Source organism: Sapajus apella, unplaced genomic scaffold (genome assembly GCF_009761245.1).
Source record: "Sapajus apella isolate SASKATOON/1434 unplaced genomic scaffold, GSC_monkey_1.0 scaffold100, whole genome shotgun sequence".
Lineage (NCBI taxonomy): Eukaryota > Metazoa > Chordata > Mammalia > Primates > Cebidae > Sapajus > Sapajus apella.
The window spans coordinates 2,677,788-2,701,591 of record NW_022437040.1 but is presented as its reverse complement, the minus strand read 5'-3'; the positions used below and the strand labels follow the sequence as shown (position 1 = coordinate 2,701,591).

The 23,804-nt window shown below is 35.8% G+C and overlaps 1 long non-coding RNA gene across 2 annotated transcripts in view; it reads right to left on the bottom strand.

The window, feature by feature from the left end:
- LOC116536407 overlaps nucleotides 1-16,802 on the bottom strand; it is a 74,585-nt gene extending 57,783 nt beyond the window's left edge. For both annotated transcript variants that reach the window (XR_004262613.1, XR_004262612.1), the window contains exon 1: nucleotides 16,636-16,802. This is a non-coding gene — a long non-coding RNA (uncharacterized LOC116536407). The remainder of the gene's footprint in view (nucleotides 1-16,635) is intronic.
- Between the last annotated feature and the right edge of the window lie 7,002 nt (nucleotides 16,803-23,804).

Below are 23,804 nucleotides of genomic sequence, written 5' to 3'. Positions count from 1 at the left end.
CAAATCTATAGAACAAGGGTCAAGTATTTCACCATTTCATCTACTCCCATTCATCAGCCCTTGGAATAAGAATTAGAGTAAAATTCCCAAGTAATTATGTTTTTGAGGCGTTGGAACCACTCCTGTGTCACTTCAAAGAACACAAGTGACATATGTGATCTGCATCATGTTAGAAATGTTGCTTTTTCTGTTCCATATTTCTTCTGTTATGTATAGATACAAAATTATTAACTTCTAAAACTGTATATGAACTTTAAAAACCTCACCATTGCTAATTAAACATCTATGGCTGCTTCAGTTCCTGGTGAGGGCTCTCTGCCTAGCTGGCTGACAGCCACCTTCTTGCTATCTCCTCACATGGCAGAAAAACAGAGAGAAAGAGATTGAGGGAGAGAGATCTTTTATTCTGATAAAGCCAGAGTCCCATCAAATTAAGGCCCCAATTTTATCTTATTTAATTCTATTTATGTCCTAAAGACCCTATGTCCAGATATAGTCATATTTTGGGTTAGGACTGAAACATGAAATTTAGGGGACACTGTTCAGTCCATAGCATCATCTTCATGAAGTATAAATGCAACAGAAGCAAACTTGTATATTATGTAGACACTCACACATATTCAGTGAAACTATAAAGAAAGCAGTGTAACAAGGAAAATAAAATTCCAAATTCCCCCATAATGCAGGGAATGGCACCAGGAAGAGGAACACATCTTGACTCAATGGTATTCATAAACTTCTTAATGGGGCCATTGGTGATTATTTGGCTACTATAATCTATAGTTTATCATTTATTGTAAAAATCAGGAAAAATCTTTATAGACTATCCCCACTTGGGTAAATAAATTACATACACCTAAAATGCATTTTTAATTCTGTGCATAGAGAATTTTTATTGTGATACATATTTGATTGATAAACTTAATTTTCTCCTGATGGCAGAATTACAGGTAATTTTTGTTCTTTCTAGTGACTTTTAAAAAATATTTTCCCTAAAATATATTTTTTATGTTAAATAGGTAAACCAAGTAAAGGTAAAATAAGTTCACATCTAAAGGCCAAGCCTCAGGCATATTGAGCCTGAGTAGCATTAACAGAGAGTGCCCAGGGCAGGAGGGGATCGGGGACTGTGGGTTTTCCTAGCCAAGTCTGTTTCCTAACTATTAAAATTTTAAAATTGTATTGCTAAACAGCTCAGTTGTTATAATGGAAACTTAGAGATTTCTGGCTACAGGTATTTCTTCATTTTGAGGCGTGACTGCTTCTCCATTACCTGTCAGATTAAAAGAACTAGCTTCCTTGGTTGAGTTTTATTTACTGTCATTATTAATGATCCAAAGAATGGAGCAAACATAGAGCCAGTTAAGCCGGGAGGGCTTGCTAACACCTGGGAAAACAACACACAAATTTCAGTACTGTTGCTCTACTTCTGAGTAACAGCTCAATCTAAAATCAGTCATTTAAATTCTATTACTCTCAACTTTCTCTCTCTCTTTTTAGGACATAGGACACTTTTTTTTTTTTTTAACCAATGTTATTTTGCTTTTAAAAGATTACAGAATAAGACGGTCTCTTTATTTATAGCTTTCCTATAAGGAAAGAGTCTTACAGTATCTTGCAAATACATGTAGAGAGGTTGTATTGCTTAGCAGGAGAAACTTTTTCAACCTCAATTAAATTTTTTTTTTCTACTTATATTGCCTGAAGTCTTCTTCTAACTGTGAAGTTTCAATAGCTGTGAGGAAACCTCAGGGACATAGACATCAGCCAGAATAGAAAAAGACCTATGGGCTTACAAGAGACCTAATTTTTTCCCCATGAAGAATGAATAAGGTCTTCTGCAGAACTTCCCAGCAATGAGCAGTCTTAGATGACAATGCTGATTTGTATGGAAATAGGGAATCATGAATATACAAAACATGGGAAGAGAACTACTTGGTGTTTACATAGTGTGACAAATGGCATGCATGCAAGCATGTTTATAGCAAATGGCCGTGTGATTCATAGCCAAGGTATAACTTGTCAGTACCAGGAAAATCATATGGAAGAGGGCAGAGAAAACAATGAATAAATTTACTATGCAGACTAGATTCTGAGCATAAGAAAACAGTACCTTGAAATGTGGAAATGACCATGACCTTGAAAACATCTCTTTGGCATTAGTAGTAAAGAGCAAGAATTAAAACAAATGTACATGAACCCATATGGCTACACAGGGAAGCCAGTTTTCAAGAGTGTGTGTACACTGAAACAATCACAAGAAAGCAAAAAATTTTTTAAAAAGCAATAATTGACCAGTGTGATCTAATTAAACTCTATGCACAGCAAAAGAAACTATCAACAGTATAAACAGGCAATCTACAGGATGGGAGAAAATATTTTCAAACTATGCATCTGGCAAAAATATCTAATATCCAGCATCTGTTAAGAACTTAAATGCATTTACAAGAGACAAACAAGCAACCAGATTAAACAGTGGGCAAGGGCACGAACAAACACTATTCAAAAGAAGACATACCTGCAGTCAACAAGCATATGTAAAGAAGCTATGTAATAAACCTTGTTTATTAGAGAAATGCAAATCAAAACCACAATGTGATATCATATCATCTCACACCAGTCAGATTAGCTATTACTAAAAAGTCAAGGCTGGGCATGGTGGCTCATGTCTGTAATCCCAGCACTTTGGGTGGCTGAGGCAGGCAGATCACAAGGTCAGGAGTTTGAGAACAGCCTGGCCAACATTCGGTGAAACCCTGTCTCTACTAAAGATACAAAAAAAAAAAAAAAAAATCGGTCAGTATGGTGGTGCACGCCTGTAATCCCAGCTACTCTGGAGGCTGAGGCAGGAGAATTGCTTGAACTAGGGAGGCGGAGGTTGCAGTAAGCTAAGATCACACCATTGCACAGCAGCCTGGGCAACCGGGCGAGACTCCAACTCAAAAAAAGAAAAAAAGTCAAGAAACAACAGGTGCTGACAAGGTTGTGTAGAAAATGGAACACTTATACACTGTTGGTGAAAATATAAATTAGTTCAATCATTGTGGAAAGCAGTAGGGCAAATCCTCAAAGAACTAAAAGCAGAACTACCATTAGACCCAGCAATCCCATTACTGGGTATATACCCAGAGAAATAGAAATCATTCTGTCAGAAAGACACATGCAAGCAAATGTTCATTGCAGCACTATTTACAATAGCAAATACATGGAATCAATCTAAATGCCCATCAAAAATAGACCAGTTAAAGAAAATGTGGTACATATATACCATAGAATACTATGCAGCCATGAAAAAGAATGAGATCATGTCTTTTACAAAATCATGGATGGAGCTGGAGGCTATTATTCTTAGCAAACTAACGCAGGATCAGAAAACTAAATAATTCATCTTCTCACTTATAAGTATAAGCTAAATGATGAGAACTTACGAACACAAAGAAGGAAACAACAGACACTGGGGTCTACTTGATGGGGAGGGTGGGATGAGGGAAAGGAGCAGAAAAGACACCATTAGGTACTGGGTTTAATACCTAGGTGATGAAATAATCTGTACAACAAACCTCCATGACACGTGTTTACCTGTGTAACAAGCCTTCACATGTACCCTCAAAGTTAAAGTAAAATAAAATATACCTATATTTCAAAATATTTTGATTGTATAAGTTAAAATGTACTTTAGGGCTGTTACTTTTTCCATCATCTGTATGTATCAGTTACTATAATAAAGTAATTGAGATTCAGAAAAAAAAGAATGCACGTACATGAGATAGAATAAGAATGCCTACCCTATGATGAATACAAAAGAAGGAAAAACCCTGTACTAAGACCAGATTGAAATGCCAAATAATAAAAATGTCTTCCTTTAAAAAATTTTTATTGTAGTTTTAAAACTTGCAAATGTATTTGCATGATAATCTTTAAGAAATAATGGACAATGTAAAAAGTACCAGAAAGACAGAAATTGACGACTGCAAAGTTTTGTAAGACAAAAAAGGACAAATTGGTAAGATTTATGTCAATTTCAGGCAAACAATGTATAATGAATTATTGAAGAGATAATTTGTGAGTACATTAAAGAAGAGTCCCTGTTATCAGGAGTCAGCTTTGATTCCCTAAGAAAAAGACTTATTGTAGTCTCCTCTTCCCTCTTTGAAAACTGTTTATAGGGAAGTAGTTCGGGAATTGGAATATAGAACTCCTTGTAGATGGCGTACGCAAGTGCATAAAATGGAAATATTCGAAAGAATGTTATCTAGTATGTATCATTAATGTTTAAGAATTTTTTTTTTTTTTTTTGAGACGGAGTTTCACTCTTGTTACCCAGGCTGGAGTGCAATGGCGCGATCTCGGCTCACCGCAACCTCCGCCTCCTGGGTTCAGGCAATTCTCCTGCCTCAACCTCCTAAGTAGCTGGGATTACAGGCACGTGCCACCATGCCCAGCCGATTTTTTGTACTTTTAGTAGAGACGGGGTTTCACCATGTTGACCAGGATGGTCTCGATCTCCTGACCTTGTGATCCACCCGCCTCGGCCTCCCAAAGTGCTGGGATTACAGGCGTGAGGCACTGCGAATTTTTTAAAAAAGAATTCAATTTGACATGTAACAGTTTTCTTAAAACTATTTGGCTTTTATTTTAAGAAAACATGCAATAAAAATGACTCAAATATGCCTAGCTCTTGTGCAGTGATTTATAGTTTACAAAGCCCCACATGTACATTTTCCCTCCTGATTTTCTAATAAAGAATAGGTAAGAAAACTGACATTCAGGGAAAAAAGGATAACTTATTGGGACCACACAGTAAGCTGCAGCTGGGATAAACCTAAGCTTTTCCACACTAAGGAGTTTTCTGGCCACTACATTATTTATTGTGCCACTTGCCTGAAGTCAATACTACAAATGTGTAACTTGCTATATCATAGATATTTCAATGGGTAATGACAAAAAGAATCACATTGGGCCAGATGACTACTGTACAATATCACAAGAAAATACTTGCTAATGGGATGCTGTACTAATGGATACCATTTAACACAGGAGCTACAGGGGCTTGTTCCATTTCATCTGGAACTTGTGGACTCCATGCATTGATTGAAGGATGCAAAAGTGCCTTTGATATATGTGATTGGGTTTCTTCCACGAGCTAAATGCCAACAGTAGCGTGCATAATGAGAATGAGCCATTCTGTCATCAGAATGGATTTTTGAATTAAATAATGTGTGAAAAAGTGTCTTTTTGAATTCAGAGAATGATGGCATCAGGCCTCTACAACTGATACCAACATATTCTAATTTTAAATCAGCACATTTAAAAATCATAAAAGCAGTTTGTTCCAGTTTGATCTTTAAATAAACTATTGGTGGGATTGTGAGTTAAGGTGAGAGTCATAGGAGGTAAGATCAGAGGATGAAGGAGAGGAACAAATCATGTAGAGCCTTTTATGTTTTTATGGTGAGAGTGATGAGAAGCCACCGAAGTGCTCTAAACAGAGGAATATGGTGATGTAACTTACTTCTCATCACAGAATTAAGGGAGTTCCTTGCATTGGGCTCTAAGCAACTCTGCTCCAGGTATAAAAGGAGTGGAGAAAATCCAGAAATGAGAAGAAGACAAGTGCTAAAAGGTAGGTAAGTGTAAGATCCCATTGGCTGCCCTACTGACAATAAACTGAAGAAACAACGTGGGAGCAGAGAGACTAGTTAGGAGACTTTATTACAACTATCCAGGTAAGAAATGATGATAGTTTGAACCACTCTGTTGATCATGGAGGTGGGGAAAAGCAACTGGATTTGGATTTTGAAAAAGAACTGCCATGATTTTTCTAAACAGCTGGATCTGGGGATGACAGAATTGGCAACAATGACTCCAAAATATTGGTCTAGAGGGAGTAGAAACCTAGACTTACCAGACACAGCATTTGAGATGTTTATTAGATAACCTAAGAGATGATATTAATAAGTAGGGGGATTTTCATTTTGAGGTTTAGGGTATAGGTCTAGACTGGAAGTTTAGTTTTAAGGGTCACTATTACCTAGAAGGTACATAAAACAGTGAGTCTAGAGAGGATATGTAGACACGAACGACAGGTAGAAAAGAGAAGAGGCCAAAGGACTGGTCCCTGGAATATGTCCAAGATTAAAGTTAGGGAGATGAAGAGATAACATCAAAGGATCCTGATAAGGAATGATTAGAATGATAACCAGGTAACAAGTTTAACAGTGACTCTTCCAGACTGGGAAATTTTAAAACAAAATACACCTGAAGAATTGTTAAAAGAATGCAGTCAGTAAAAATTGAATAAAGCATATTTTCAAAAATGCTTTAGAGCACATCTATAATGGAAAAACAACCCCCCGTGTCCAACTGTTCTCCTTACAGTGGGTCACCCAAAAAGTGTAAAGGGAGTGGAGAAGAACCGGAAATGAGAGGACAAGTCCTAAAAAGTAGGTAAGTGTACAATTAGGTAACTGTGATTTGTTTCATAAGAAACAAGACACCATGAAAGGGACAAGAAGCTAATGAAGGATAGGTATGTATGATACAGCTGTTTCCTATATAAATAATGTTTAATAAAAATCTCTCTATAGATCTTATTCAAGTTATGAACCTTTCACCTTCAAATAGTAAAGATACATAATACATTCACAAGCTGTTTTATCTACAAATCTATGGCATCTGTAGAACTTCTGAACAAAGGACTCCATGTTAATACCACCTGTATTATGATTGTCTCATCAACTCCACTGCTTCAAGAGAGGAAATTCATCACAGAATTAAGGGAGCTCCTTGCACTGGGTTCTAAGCAACTCTGACCCAGCATGAGATTCTTACTGGTAGAGCTTAGTATCCATCTGCTAATAAAGAGACAAACAAGAATCCTCTCCGGATGTCTGTGCCAACTGAACATTTCACCAAAAACAATTAAATCAAATTTTCGTTGCAAATTGCTAAAGTAGCTTGAGGCAGTGTCACTTACATGGCCTCAAATAATGTCTCCAGCGTTGCAGAAACAACTATTTTCTCTGCACTAGATGAAGAAGGGCTGGGTTTATTTTTTTCCCCTTCTCTTCCCTGAGCAAATCCCCATAACAAATAAAGTTACACTTCAAGACCGGATTACTCAGACTATTGGCTTTGCATGCCAATGTTTAAGTAAAAAATGATACTTCTGAGAATTCAAATAATGTTTAAGTATTTCCAGGCTACAGTTCTACTTGCATTTGTCTTGGCACCAGCTCACCATGAATGCGTCAGGTTTTCAAAAAGATGACTCTTTAGTCATAGTTGGATGTCTTCATCCAATGTCTCACATGTGCTGAACATGTTTCTATGGACTTCCTGCCTACTGTCATTTGGTGAAGAGTTTACTGCCTCACTAGCTATACAGTTGTTTTTTTTTATATAGGAAACTGTAATCTCTTCAAGAAATGGTCTTAATTTATTTAAGACAGAAAAATTTAAAAAGAGAATGAATGAGAGAGAAAAAAAAGGAAAAATTTAAAAATTCAATAAAACACAGAAGATGTTATAAAATTTATGATAATGTACATAATCAATCATTAATCAACTAACTCTCCCAAAAGCTTCAGCTCTGGCCTTGCTTTTAAGTTTGTTAATTTCACAAGTGTCAGAAAATAACATTTTGTAAATGACACAGTAAATTACATTATCTTAAAGATTACACTCTTAATTTTTTCAAATTCACAAAAACTTTGCCTTCTTTTCTCCCCTCCACCCCAATTCTATGTCTTCTAAGGTATATTATCAGATGAATAGAAAAGTTCGCATTTCTTGTAGATTATCTATTTGTACTTTTTGATGATTACCTGCTTGAAGGATTATAGTCCATACATCCATAATCTGAGAAAACATAAGAGGAGACACTGGTAACACATAATCTATCTTAACATTATCTGAAGTTCAAAAATTTCTTTTTTCATAAAAGAAAGTATTTCAGGCCTTGTGGTCAAAACAGTGTGGGAGATATTTTAGGGTACTCAAAGCTGTCTTTAATTTCATCATTCATTTCATGGTTTGGAATATAATAGCGCTAAGATTCTCTGTGATGGTAGGTATGGATTCAGTGGTGCATGATTGCTGTCTCTTACCTGACAAGATTGCCAGCTATAAAATATGTGTGTAAATGATGTTGGATATTATACAATGGATATTAAAAAAAACTGGAAGGGGATTCTGATTTGAGTTGTGATTATTTTTCAGCCTTTAAAAAATATAACTGACATATTTTTAATGAAAATTTCCTAATTATTTTATATAATACTCTAAAATATTTCACTAGGGATTAGGAAGTTCTTTCTATGTATAATAAAATTCCTCCTGGATAAATGTATTTCTTCTTATTTTTCCCTCAGTTGATATTGAGGACAGCTATTTACTATGGTTTTGAAATATAGGTTTATAAATTTTAGGGATATATTATTTTGTTTTTATATGCACAGGCCATGCCAAGATATTTCAAATTCCTGGAAAAAAGCAATAGTACAGATACAGAAAGCAGATCAGTGACTGCCCAGGTATATTAGTATGTTTTCACGCTGCTGATAAAGACATACCTGAAACTGGGCAATTTGGGAAAGAAAGAGGTTATTGGACTCACAGTTCCACATGGCTAGGGAAGCCTCACAAACATGATGGAAGGCAAGTAGGAGCAAGTCACATCTTATGTGGATGGCAGCAGTCAAACAGAGTTTGTGCATGGAAACTCCCTTTTTAAAAACCATTAGATCTCATGAGACTCATTCATTACTACAAGAACACAGCAGGAAAGACCCTCCCTCATAATTCCATCACCTATCACCAGGTTCCTCCTATGACACATAGGAATTATGGGAGTTATAATTCAACATGAGATTTGGGTGGGGACACAGCCAAATCATATCACCAGGGCCAAAGGTAGGAGCAGAAAATGACTATACAGTGTCATGTGAAACTTTATAAGGTTATAGAAGTGCTCTAAAACTGCATTGTGCTGATGCCTAAACAGCTATATAAATTTAGTAAACAATCATTACTCTATGTAGTTATAGTGGGTGGATTTTATGGTATATATTTTTTAATTAACCTGTACATGTGTGCATATAGATATGTACATACATATACATATTTATGTGTGTTATATATATGCAAGTTGTTAATATAAATATATATAACATACATACATGTATTAAGCATAAACTCTGAATGATTGAGCTGTCATATAATCAACACACTACTGTAAAATCTTAGATTAATTCTATACATTTCAAAAAATAATATAGTTTTCATAGAATTTAATAACATTTACATAACCATACATGTTAATAAAAATTTTTTTGATTGCTTATATGTGCATTTCTTGGGACAATATATTAAGTGGTTCATAATGGATTTATGTATTGGTAAAAGTTTAAAATAGTTTCAGGGTTACTTGTTAATAGCTAAAAAACAATTCAGCTTTTTCTTTTCGTAAATTTTAGATGGGAAATTTTTCACCAAAGGTATATGGTTCTCTGTCTGCTAGGCACATGCCAGGATGACACACCCTGGCTTCCACATGCTTGGGTAGGGTCAGGTGATTGAGAACAGAGTCACGCCTGTCTCCTGTCTGCTGGAGGATTTAATCTGTGCTGTGAGATTTGCCAAAACACTCTTTTCCATAGAGACTAGTTATTTAGGGGGTTATGGCTGCTCCAGCAGCTTGGATTCAGAGTGAGAAGGCATGGAGGAGCATTCTCAACTGACTTGTGTAGTGGTTAACTGAAATTATTCAGGCAAGAGATGATGGTGTCTTGGACCAGGTTGGTAACAAGGGAGGTGGTGAGGACTGGTCAGATGTGAGATATAATTTGAAGGTTAACTTGACAAGATCTACTCATGAGTTGGATACACTTTATGAAAGAAGATGTAAATCAAGGATGAAGTAAAAGTTTTCGGTATAGCAATTGGAAAATTAAGGTTGCCATATACTGAGATAAAGAAGACTTATAAAGAAACAAGTTTAGAGTGAAATATCGAAAATTAGGTTTTGACATGTTAATTTTGAGAAGTCTATTAAAAATCCAAGTAGAAATTTTCATTAGCAGCTATATACATAAGCTTGTAGTTAAAGGGTGATGCCAAGGTTGATATATGAATTTACAGTCTAAAATTTCTCCCTAGTTCAGCGTAATTCAATTTTTATCATGTAAATGTGACTACGAGCCTTTTAAAAAATGGAAAGATTCTGAATGCAGTAAATACTTGCATGGAATAAAAATCTTATCATATATGTGTAAAGGAACTATCTACATAATGAAATATAAGAATTAAACTCTTCATGTGGGTCTTATTTTGTCTTAAATAATGAATGAAAGGAAAAGTTGGTTAAGTTAATTAACACTTCCTTAAAGAAGAAAAAGGCATAATGATAGTTTTAGGAATGGCATGACACTGAGATAAAGCAATAAGTTATCTTGTGGAGACCATGAGAAGAGTCCTCGCAAGGTTACCATGACTTCGACAATGACCACGGTTGTATTTCACTCAGAAACTCTAAGTGGGGGGAAATATAAAGGAAGAGGGAGATAAGAAAATCGGATAGGTAATTATGCAAAGGTCTTCAGTGAGGGCCATGTGGCTCCCAGAAGGTCAAAAGGCAAAGTGTGTAATCAAAATGGCTAAAATAATAGTTAACCCTAAATGCATTGTCACTTTTCAGACTGACATAAAAGAAAATTTAAAAGGCTGATAATGGTTGTAAGAAGATAATTAGAAGGATAGCCATAGACCATATTAAAGTGGCTAGATAGCAACGCTAATTAAAAACGTTTACAATCTCGGAATACAAATGCCTCAAAGTAAGAACTACACTAAAACAAATGCAAAAAAGAGAGAGAAAATTTAAAAGTAGTTGCAATGAACACAGTTTGAGCTTCTTGTACTAACAGTCAATATAAACAGCAATTTAAAATCTTTGGAAACAGTATATTTCTTAAGCTGGCATCCCTCATTTTGTCACATAAACTTTCTTAACTTTTTAACATGAACATTCTTTGGTATTAGTTGACTTTTAGGATTGTTTGATGGGTTCCAGGCTCTGTTGTCACTACACAGAACATTGGAAGACCCTTTTGATGTATAAAATACTAGCATAAACTTGTATCTGAAAATGATATTTTACTGTCTGAAGTTCTAAGATGATGAACTGAGAGAGCTATCATCATGTTTATTAAGTTAATGGTGCTACTTATTTGCCAAACCAATAATATAAAAGCAAATATGCTTGAGGCACTTGAGTAATTAAATCTGTTGGGAAAAAGTCCAAACAGAATGGCTTACACTGCAATTTGCTTCATAGTGAACCCACTTATCCTTCTGAGCACTTTTAGGAAATGCATGTTTTGGGAAATATGTACAACTCTGTGATAGGTATAGCTTACCTTAAAATAGAGTAATGGACTAGTCTTTTTCCATATTTATAAAACATAACATACAAATAAATCTACCTGGAAGGTTTTATATACTGGGCACAATTTGAATTTTCTAAGCTGTCTGGAAATCTTAAAATGTAATAAAACGTAATTCTCTGTAAGTTTAAGGTAATAAAGACACTTGTTTTGGGAATTTTAAAAATAATTTTAAACATTTTTATGTAGCCCTTCATATTGAAGTTTTCACATCCAATTACATTTATGAATCAGCTGACATACTTTTACATTTTCCTTACTTTATTTCTATAAACTAGGTGTTTAATTTCATTCCATGATAAAATAATTTGTACATTGATTTCATGCCATGATGGAATAATGTATATATCTAGTCTCTTAAATGTCATTATACCAAATTAAAATTTAGAGATAGGATAATTGGCAAAGGCCTTTCTTGAAAAAATTACTTTCACATTTTTAGCGATGTTTTTGATCTCCAAGATAGACTTTTGGAAAACATCTTCATGCACTCACAAATCTCCTTAATTTCAGGAAATGACTAGATCATGATAAATCCATTGTATTTTTTTCTGTTTATAAAAATTTAAGAGCCTATTTTTCAAAAATAAATATTTTCATAATAAAATGCATGAAAAGTATTATTTCTAGGTAATACTGAGATATCTTGTCAAGCACTGGTTTCTATAGGAGTCTGTATCACTTACTATAAAAATGTTTAAAGATACTTAGAAAAACTGAAAACTGTAGGTTATAAATAAAATATTGGTCTTTATATTTTAAAGGCTCAACAGTGAACAACAATCTGTCAAGTTAGGGTTACAAATATTTTTTCTTGAATTGTAACTGGAATTGAGCAACTGAGAAAGCGGAGACATTCAGAAACAAAGACAAGAATAATAATATTGGTTTTATCAATCACCTATCCTTCTTCCTTCTTCCCATTTCTGCCCAAAGATTCAAGGCCCCTCTATTAAAGCAATACATTCTTATATATTCTGATGTTGTCATTTCTACTTCAGGGGATGAGGAAGGCTACAAAATGTGTCTACCTGTATTCCGTGAGAACTTGTTTCAGGGTTTTAGATACTTTGAATATGGATCAGGAGAGAGTTTATCTAGACTGTCAGGGAAAGACGTTGTGATTCCTTCAGCTACAGGGGATTAAAAGTAGACATATGTTGAATGACGAGAACACATGGACTCAGGGAGAGGAACATCACACATTTGGGGGCAGTTAGGGGTGCTAGGGGAGAGACAGTAGGGGCGTGGGGAGGGATAACATGGAGAGAAATGCCAGATATAGTATACACCTAAAGTAAAATAAATAATTTTTTTTAAAAGGAGACATTTCTGAAGGAGAAAAGGGAAATGAAAGAAATGGTGTTTCAAATTGAGGATGTGCTGTGTGGTGAACTTCTTCTTCACTCTGTAGCATTCACAAATGACTCTTCACTGCCCTCTTGGATGAAATAAACTGGTTCCCATAGAAACAGACCTTCTCTGATTTCACAGTCTAGGGCACACAAATAACTCAACTTTCTGGAAGCAAGGGTGATGGCTCGTGAGAGCTCAAGGACAAACGGGAGTCTACAGAAGCACACCTGGATTCCGGGAAATTATTGACCTCTCATCCTGAATAAGTAGCGCTTGAAAAGACTCTCTTTGAATCAGAAAAATAATGCGAGTGCCTATCAAACTACCTTACACAGCCAATTGAGTGATCATAGGCTTGGGTGGAAAAATGTAATTCGAAGAACCTTTTAAGAGCTAAGATTCCTTAATCTACGTGGATGCCGTCTTGTTAAATGAGACTGAACTCTGCTACTCAGGATTCAGTTGCATGGTGGCTTCAGCCGCCTCTCTGGGACCCAAATCCCAGACCTGTTGCAAAGTGACAATATGATCTTCTGAAAGTTGCTAGCCCTTCTAGGCCTTTGTTTTATTATTTACATAATGAAGTGAGGGAATATGTTCCTTGTAAATTGTTAAGAGGATTAAATGAGTCAGTTCATGTCAAATGATTTAAGGACTCAACAAATACTACCTATTATTAACAATGTGTCCCCAAACTGTAAATCATTAAGTGGTACATGATATTAGGCTAAATATGCAAAGCAGAAGGAAATAAATTGTCCAGTAGCTAAAAATATGAAAGACTCTTCGTATATTTGAATTTTTTTTTTTTTTTTGAGACAAAGTCTCATTCTGTGGCCCAGGCTAGAGTGCAGTGGCATGATCTTGTGCTGCCAAATCATGAGTTCAAGTAGGCTGCCTCAGTCTCCCAAGTAGCTGGGGTTACAGGCTTCAGCCAACATGCCCAGCAAATTTTTGTATTTTTAATAGAGATGGGGTTTCACCATGTTGCTGAGGTTGGTCTCGAATTCCTGACCTCAAGTAATTTGCCCACCTGGCATCCGAAAGTGCTGAGGCTACAGGCATGAGCCACGGTGCCCAGCCTGTAATCTCTCCTTCACATCTTTTGATATGCATATATGTTTTTAAAGGTACATAAATATACATTTTCTTATTTTTTACTTGATATAAATATATACTTACATATGTTTAGATGACAAATTTATATACTTATTTTACTTATGTAAGTATTTTTCTGTTATCAAAAGTTAAAATTCCACTATATTTTATGACATTTATTAAATGTCAGTTTCTCTTCTCAACAAAGTATAACACTGTTAAAAAATATTAAATTGTGTGTGTGTGTGTGTGTGTGTGTGTGTGTGTGTGTCTGCTTGGAATTCCCTTTGATTCCATTGATCTACTTCTTAGTCTTGCAAGAAAATCTTCCTATTTTAGTGACTATAGCTTTGATGTGTTTATTTATGTTTTATATTGTTGGACTCTTGGACTCTATCACTTGATATTTGTAACCATGATTTAGCTGTTCTTTCTTTTTTTTTTTCTCCAGATGATTCATAAACAAATTTATGTAAGTCCTACAAACTAAACAAAAGCTGAAACGAAAATGTTAATATCACTATTGGAACTGTATTCCAGATTGGATTAATATTTATTCATTTGTGAAGAAAATATAGGTTACTATACTGAGTGCTGCCACCCAGAAACAACATAGGTATCTTAATTTTTTTTTTTTTTTTTTTTTTTGAGATGGAGTCTTGCTCTGTCTCCCAGGCTGGAGTGCAGTGGCGGGATCTCAGCTCCCTGCAACCTCCACCTTTCAGTTTCAAATGACTCTCCTGCCTCAGTCTCCTGAGTAGCTGGGATAACAGCCTTATGCCATCATAACTGGATAATTTTTGTATTTTTTAGTAGTGATGGGGTTTTGCCATGTTGGCCAGGCTGGTCTCAAACTCCTGACCTCAAGTGATATGCCAACTTCGGTCTTCCAAGGTGCTGGCATTGCAGGTGTGAGCCAATACACCTGGCCATATGGATCTTAATTTCTTAAAATCTGTTTTCATGATTCCCTGTAAATATTTCAGTATTATTTTCTATTTGTTTATATCCCATTGTTTTTATATAAATAGGAAAAAATAATAAAGATAAGATGGGGAGGGATATGCTCATGTTTATCTTCTGTGATCTTTTAAACATTTATAATTTTTAGCTGAGTATTTTTTGATGTACAGAGCTGCTGATGTTTTTACATATTCATCTCATCCTCAATTTATTCTCTGAACTCATTAGTCAATTTTAAGAACATTTGTTAGTTTTTTTAAAATATGTTTTTAATAGACTTTATCTTTTAGAGCAGTTTTAGGTTCACAGCAAAATGAGTGGAAGGTACAGAGTTCCCATAGCCTCCTGCCGCCTCCCCCATACAGACTCCACTAGAATATTGTAAAAGGATCTATCACTCACTTTCCTCAACTCTCTTATAGATATCCCTCTTCAACAGTAACAAAGTATTTTCTGTAAATCTCTGTGGCGGAACTGGGCTTGTTTGTGCTCAAATCCATGACTCACTGTTTCTGTGCCTTTCTGTGTGCCACAGGTAGACTGATGCCCCTCCAGCCAGATTCCCATAAGCCACTGACTTCCAACTGGGAATGTCTCAGGGGATGCTGGGGGTGGGGCATGAAGTATAGGGAAAGCATACGAGAATACTGGATATCTACACCTTTCTCTCTCTGAGTCTGATGACAATGTGATAGTCAATGTTGTATCTGTGACTCCAGCTCCTGCCTGGCAGGCACACCCTAGCTCCAGCTTCCCCTAGGAGACCGTGCATCTCCTGGCTCCACTTCTTCTGCCCTTCCAGCCTGGAGATGATGACCCTGCTGGCCTAGATGGGCTCTGGATTGCCTCCCTATTCCTGTTTGCTTTGTAGCTGTCCTATTATGCTGTCACCGACTCCCCAGCCTATGCTCTATTTTAAATTCTCAAGTGGGTTATGTTCCTGATTAGTCCCTGACTGATATACCACTCTCTCCCTGATCTCTGTTTAGTTTTCCTGTTAGGTTGTTGCAGTAAAAAAAATATTAATAATAATAATAATAATAATTTTCAAACCTACTACCACCTACAGATAATGTAGTATGATAACCTAAAAAGAATTTCACAAGAGCATTGCCATGTGCACTGGTGAAGAAAGTTGTGGGTACCTTGGTGGAAGGGGTCACAGATATAACTTTTTATTGTAACGTCATTTTTTTTTCTCCAAGAGTGCCACTGACGGAGATGACACGGACAGATGTAGGGGGCCTGAGCTCAGACAATTTGATAAAATAATTCCGTATTTTTACAGAACTGAAAGGATGGCACTTAAAAATAGGAGTGACCATTTATTCACTGATAAATTTGCTTCTGCCAAGGCTCTATTAATTGTCCTTACAAGACAATACGAGATGCAAAGCATCAGTCACTGGGGAATTTCCCTAATGTTGAACTGAAGACCTGGTCTTCTTACCTTGTTATCAAATTTATTGAGATTCAATGCATCACTGATATGCCATTCCAGACATACAGAGTAAGAGTGTCTGTGTTCCTGGGTGTACAAATCATTCTATCGACTAAATGCCACACCATACACCAGACAATCAACACCATAAAGCAAAGGCTGTGTCTATGCTGTTGGCCGCCATACACCAGCTCTTCAAAAACTGCCTTGTGTGGAAGAGATACTCAATATTTTTGAACAAAAATGAATGAATACATGAGTTGGCTTGAAGGACCTACTCTGAAAATTACCTAATGATTGATTCTGGGGATATGGGAGGCGAGGGACACCTACCTGGTTCCCAGTGTGGAATTTGTCTTTCTTCATCTTCTCACATTAAAAAGGAGTGGCTGGGCCATGCACAGAGGCTCACATCTGTATTCGCAGAGGTGTGGGAGACCAAGGCGGGAGGGTCACTTGAGCCGAGGAGTTGGAGGTTGCAGTGAGCTGTGATCCCACCAATGCACTCCAGCCTGGGCTACAGAGCAAAACTCTATCTCAAAAATAAGGCCACTTTAACTCTGCATTGTGACTCCTCCCCAACCCCGCACACCCACAGTAACATAATTATGAACTGTGCATTTGCAACAGAACTTTCAGAAAGGATCCCATTTTGTGAGTGAAAAAACAAAACAAACTAAATAGCAACTAAAACACTTGAATCTCCTCTCAACAAAGCAGTTTCTTATTTAATGTCTGGCAGAAAGTAAAGCTTTTGTTGGATGGAAAATGATATAAATTATCTCAGAGTAGGAAAAAATAACCCAATATCTCTCATTTTCTTCTCTCTTTTTCTTAAGCAACTTCAGAGCCAGCTGAAGAATTAACGAACAGAATGACTGATTTTCTACGTTTGGGTAACACCTTTCAGTAGGCTAAAACTCAAATTTGAGTTTTACAAAAGCACAATGATTTCTGTTGATTTGTGTGCATTAAAGCTTGGGAATATCTACAGCAGTTCAGTTATTTCCATCTTGGTTCTTTGGGTTTTTGTTTGTTTAAAAGAAAAGGTGCTCCAACATGGAGCACCTTTCCAACTTATGAACTGGAAATTTGCTTTGGAAATTCAGCTACAGGCACTCTGGTGCCCCAATGCACAGTTGTTGTGATGACTTTCTCTGTTCTCTCTTCATTGTCCCGTTTTCAGTCATCTCTTTGGTGATCAGTAGAGACCCACTGTTTCCATACCTAGGTCTAACTAAGCAGCAGAAAAGGATGTTGAATCTACTCCATGGAAATACTTGCCTATCAGCAGAGGACATGGTGAATTTCCTCATCCATAAAACAGAGTTAATTAAACCTGTGCCCTTGCTAATCACAAGGATGCATTTTGAATGAAAATAATTATATTTTAAAGATACATTTGGCTTCATAAAGGGCTTGCATAAATACAAGCTATTATCATTATAAGTGGGTTGATTTATTACTGAAACCACACCTGCATTACCATAAACAACCCACCTGCTTGTTTTTGCTAATTTTTAAAAAATTTTTTTGCATAATACCAGCTTTCAACCTGTCCTCTGCATTGCTTAGCCTTGGCACTGCTGAGTTGTGTAACACATTCTAAGAGATGCCATACAATGCTGCAGGCAAACTTACAGAAAAACAGGAATGAGTGATTTTATACAAGATGTGTTTCAGCAGTCCAATTCAAAATAAATCACGTCCAGGTGCATTCTTTCCTAATTTGTGACCCACACTGCTTTCACTTAATACATTAATAAACTATTTTTTTCAAAAGAGACTAGCTCTATCATGAAGTCAATGCTATCTAACCTGTCATGATCTATTTTTCTCCCTTAAAAAACAATTGTTACCTTTCCATAGGTGTTAGGTTAAATTTACAGATTTAAATGGAGCTGAAAATGAACTAATCTATGTGAATCAGTAAAAGCAGGGTACTTAATGTTGCTTCCATGAAAATATATATTGTATATATATAAATAAATAAATAAATAAATATATATATATATTTATTCATTTCCAAGAAAAAGAGCATATGCAGGCTATTTTTGGCATAGCCAAATTTGCTAGGAATTTTCTTCCATAAATTAAATTCACTATCAAGAATACTTAGTGAGCCAGCCTTTCAAATTCCCATTAAATTTTTTGAATTTTGATTAAAATCTTCTGAATTCCTAGTATGTTTCTCTTTCAATTTATGAAGAAAATACTTCAGTCTAGAACAACAGGATTACAAGCCTATAACACCATTTATAATCACAAGGCTTGAGATAGCTGTCACAGTTTTAAAGTGATCTCATCTTTAATACAATGTTTTAAGCTGACAAAAATGGAAATGGTTCCAATCAGGAAAATAATATTTCATAGAAACGATGACTTATTCTTCCCTCCAATAGTGTTAATCAGATTTCATTTATTTTTATAGCATGCCATGCATTAGCATTACCCTCTAGACACAGCCCCTTTCTATTTGTCCTTGGATAAGTTATCTGCTGTATTAGGATAACTTTCTTCCTCAAGATAAATGTTTCCTGATAAAACAATATTATTAACTTGTAGCAATTGCAATGTGAAATAAATGCAGTTGTCAAGTCAACTTTGAAGTGGGGGAAGAACAGTGACAGATTTAAAAACCACAGTATTGTTTTCCGCTTTTCTTGAGTTCATTTGTCTTTCAAACTATAGTATATGATTGAATAGTAGAGAAGGCACCTGCAAGTAGAAGCCAATGGCAAAAGATTGATAAGCATCGTTCCTAGACTCTGGAACGATGTCCTGGTGCTTCAGGGGTGCACCAGGAAGAAAAACTGCACTCTGAGTAATCCTGGTCACTTCATCAATTGAGAGGGTTTAATTTGGGGGACTCATGATTTCTTTCTCATCAAGACCGGATGAACATTGTTTTTGCAGTTCTAACTGTTCTTTGTAAATTAAATAGCCATATATCTCTAGACCTTCCTGGACAACAACCAGAGGTGCCCCTCTCTTTCTCTTTCAGCGTTATTCTTGCCACATAGTGTTCACATCACACATCCAAACGTCCATCACATCATAACATCATATCATTGTTGAGAGCTAATTACATGCTAATTGCGGAAGCTTATTGAATTTTTACAGCCCACACAAGATAGGTATGGACTGACATCACTTCCATTTTACAAATGAAGACACTCATGGTACAGAGATAAAGAACTTACCTATGGTCACACAGCTAGTAAGCAGGGATAAATTCTTTAGCTATTGAACTGCATCCTACTCTTTTGCCTATGTCTGCCTTCACCAGTCTGTAAACTTCCGGAGTAGAGAAATTGTGCCTTATTTGTTGCTGGCTTTGAATTTCTTCATCCCTGGTTTTTTGCACAGTGACCAGTGAATACAAGGTGTACAGTGAAAGTTAGCTGAAATGATGGAAAGATGGGCTTTCCCAATACTGCCTGGTTTTCACTTTTGAGAAAGCCATTCAGCATCCAGGCTGCTTAGAAAGCAGCTCTTACATTAAAAAAGTGCAACTCCCTGGGTGTGAGGAAGCAGGAATAGGATCTGGAGCATGATGGAACGATGCTCCCACTGGATGAGGGAGCTCTTTCTTTATTTCGGAAAATAAAATAGATGTATAGCATGTCAGCAATGCCCTACTTATGTAAGTATTCTTAACTTGATTAAGAAAGCAATGACTTCAAAGAAGCAAAAGGGTGGGGTTGAAAAAGGCAAAAACCAGAGAAAAATCCAAGTTTGTGCAGGCATAAGCAAACCAGCATCGTGATCTGTGCACACATTGCACAACCCGAAAACGTGTCAATAAATTAAAGTCCTTTTTTATTAATTGGGTAAAGCATAGATTATGCAAAGGCAGAACAGCAGTGTTTCTGGGACTGTTTTATTTCATAGTACTATACTTTCTAGGCTATTTTAATATTAACAAATGAAATATCAATAGCTCCATAGTTATCAGAAATGACTCCAATATACTAAATAATGGATTAAATAAAATTACTCTAGAAATCCACATTAAGATCGAATAACATAACTAATAACATAACTACAACACAGAAAATGTTTATGTGACCTAGGATAAAGATGGTCAAATTGATATAAGAGAGTTTCTAAAAATAATTCTGACCTTGCCCTACAACTGTCATAAATTAGGCCCTTCAATGGTCTGGCCCATGGACATCCCATTATATGACTCACCTAAAGAAAATGGCCCCAGAAGGAAGATGGGTCAGTGTCACAGGCCTCACTTTTCAGAACTTTATTCTTATCTGTTTCTTTCTCTTCCATGATCCTTTTCTCCCTTTTGAAGAGCGAAAGCCTGAGTTAGACACATCATCATTTTAACATTGACAATAATACTAAATAAGAGCGGAGGATTGCATCAGTTCTGAAACCCCACACACATTTTCCATATTGTGTTGTATTTTATTTATTGTGTGTTAACATTCAACATTATCAGGTATACAGATATAGATATAAAGGCATACAGATAATCTCCAAGTAAAAGAAAAAGACAAACAAGTTCCTTGGGAGGCTGAAGTGGGAGGATTGCTGGCGGCCAAGATTTCAAGACAAGCCTTGGCAACATAGTGAGACTCTGTCTTTAAAAAACAAAATATAAAATAAAATAGCTGGGTTTCATGGCAGCATATCCTTGCAGTCCTAGCCTAATTAGAAGGCTGAGGTGCACATTATTTAGTCCAAACTTCCCTGTTTTAAATTATTATGAATATAAATTTAGCCATTTATCATGCTGACATGTCCCTTCCAGTGGGAAACCATGGTGAAAGCCTGACTCCCGTGTAATATTTTCCAAACTAAGAAATGTGTGAGGTCTGTTATTAATGAAGTCACCTATACACAGAGATTGTTAAAATTCTCAAACAGTTGAGCAGGTACTCAGTTTACTTGGTACTCTCATGCCTCTCAAAATGGTGTCTAACTCTGCATAAGAAATTTCTGTGTGCCTTTTTCTCCTATATTTATCTTGTATTTGTGCGTTACGTTTTATTTTTCATGTAAATTTTTATAATGAGATAAGAGCATAGAGAAAAGAGGTTCTGTGATTACTTTATAAATTATGTACCTTTTGTTAAGTGGTTCTCAGAAGATAGTATCCAAACTTTTTATGGTTTTATACATTCTACCAAATGGTAGGATGATTTTAACCCAGTTTTTTCTACTATGCCTGCTCCACATTAATTGCCAGTAAATATTTAGTAATTATCTTTTGGAGTCACCTCCTGAAATATTTGTGTAATACCAGGTTTTTAAATATTGAGCTGCCAAATGCCAGAAATAAAAGAGAATGCATTTCTAACTCAGTCTTTTTTTGCGTGCATGTGTGTATTTGTGTTCAGTCTAGACTCACTTGATGCAAGAAAACAATGTCATTGTCTGACATTTGCTGCTGAAACTTACTTCATTCAGTTTCCATTTGTTTTCTATATGTGTGTGGCAAAATTTGTTTCTAGCCATTTATTGCAATATTCAATGTGCACAGGTTTAAGGCAGCTCTCATCTTTTTAATAGACTTGGAATTAAATTGAAAATTATGAGACTATGTTTTCACACCTTTATTTTCAAAACATAAGAACTGTGTTGATGTCAAATTGGATTAAACACTGTAATATTGTTACTCCTAAATGATATAATATTATGTTATGTTGAACTAGGTGATAGTTCATATATGTGTGTGTGTGTGTGTGTGTGTGTGTGTGTCCCTCTATGGCTCAGTGAAAACTTTAAGTTAAGGAGATATATTTTAGGCCTGAAAATAATAATAATAATAATGAAAGATATGCCAAATGATATAAATAAATTTGTTAAAATATTATTCGTTCAGAGCAATATGCAGCACAAAAATAAAGAACATGCAAATCAGCTAGAAAAATCATCTGGTAGAGATTAATCTTGGGTTTCATTTGCTTTAATGAGTGACTATTTGACACACACTTTTCTTCAGGAAAATTTGCTTTGATTTTCTCCTGAAAAAAACTCTGAATACTAGTTGATGCTCTACTAAATTAACCAAAATAAATAAGAACATGTAAAGATATAGGCGCCCAAGTGGATTTTGCTTTATTGAAAGTAAGAAGCCAATACACTTAGAAAATACTTGATATACCTAGGAATGACTTAATTTTAAGTTAATCCTTGGAATTGGATGGCTCAGCTAAAACTGGATTATTTCCAAATTAATAGGAGGCTGGCTGAGTTGACATGGCTATTTTGATTTTTTTGAAGTATTTTATAAATTGACTTCTTTCTTTTCCCATCCTCACTCTCCTTTATTGGGCTTTCAAATAATACTAGCATTTGCCCATCAATGCAGAGTATGCCATAGATCCAATTATTTTCATTTTATTCATAAATACTCCACTTAACCCTGCCTCCACTCAATACATCGTCCATTGAAGCATGCAAAAAGTTACTTTATCGGCAACACAAAGGAACATGCTCTGGAGTAATTCTCTCCTTTATATGTTAGAGCAGAAGGTCACTGGAGCTAACCCTCTTCCCAAGAAGGACATCTTTCTGAGGGTATCAGGGAAGTGTGTTTGTCAGGACTTCCCCTTTCCTGCCACTCTTCACATCTTTGTTATCCTGTACTGCTGAAGCAGGTACAGTTTTCCATCCAGGATCGTAACAGCTTGTTCCTTTTAATCAAACATGAGTCATAAAAGAAGAAAAGAGACATGAGTCAAGAAGCTATCATTTCTCTATGTGGGTTGGGGGAAACTACAGACTTTTCCTCTTTTTTTAAAAAAAATTTATTTATTTACTTACATAATATATAATATCTATATGTAAGTATATATATAATATCTATATTATGTAAGTAAATATATATATATATATCATGTAAGTAAATAAATTTGTAGAGATGGCATCTTACCATGTTGCCCAGGCTGGTCTCCAACTCCTGAGCTCAAGTGATCTGCCTCCTGTGGCCTACCAAAGTCCTGGGATAACAGGCATGAGCCACTGTGCCCCAGCCTATATAATTTTTTGAAAGTGCTAAGAAATCTTTCCACCCATAGGTTGTCAGTGGAGGTAGACGCCCTATCTCCTCAGTGAACATTCTTTAGGACTTTTATTGTGTTGTTTGATATGTTGCTCTTCCACTCTTGCTCTGGGTCAAGGTTGTCTTCTGGTGGCTTTCAGGGCTTTTACCTTTTCATATCAGCTGCATTTGAATTGGGCTCCTAGGTTTAACTGGACAGACATTGCTCACAAACATGCTGGTTTTCAAAGTAACCACATCCAGGACTCATAATAAGTATCCTGATCACTTCACTAAATAAGTGAGCTTCTATAACCAGAATATCTCGTCTTTTTTTTTTTTTTCTATTCTCTCTCTCTCTCTTTTATTCTACTTTCTATTTGTATAATGACATGTAGGTAGGATGTCATTACTCTGCTATATTTTTCACATTATTTGTGTAAGAATTTAAATGTATACTTGCAGAATATAGTATCTAAATCACTCAATCAATTTT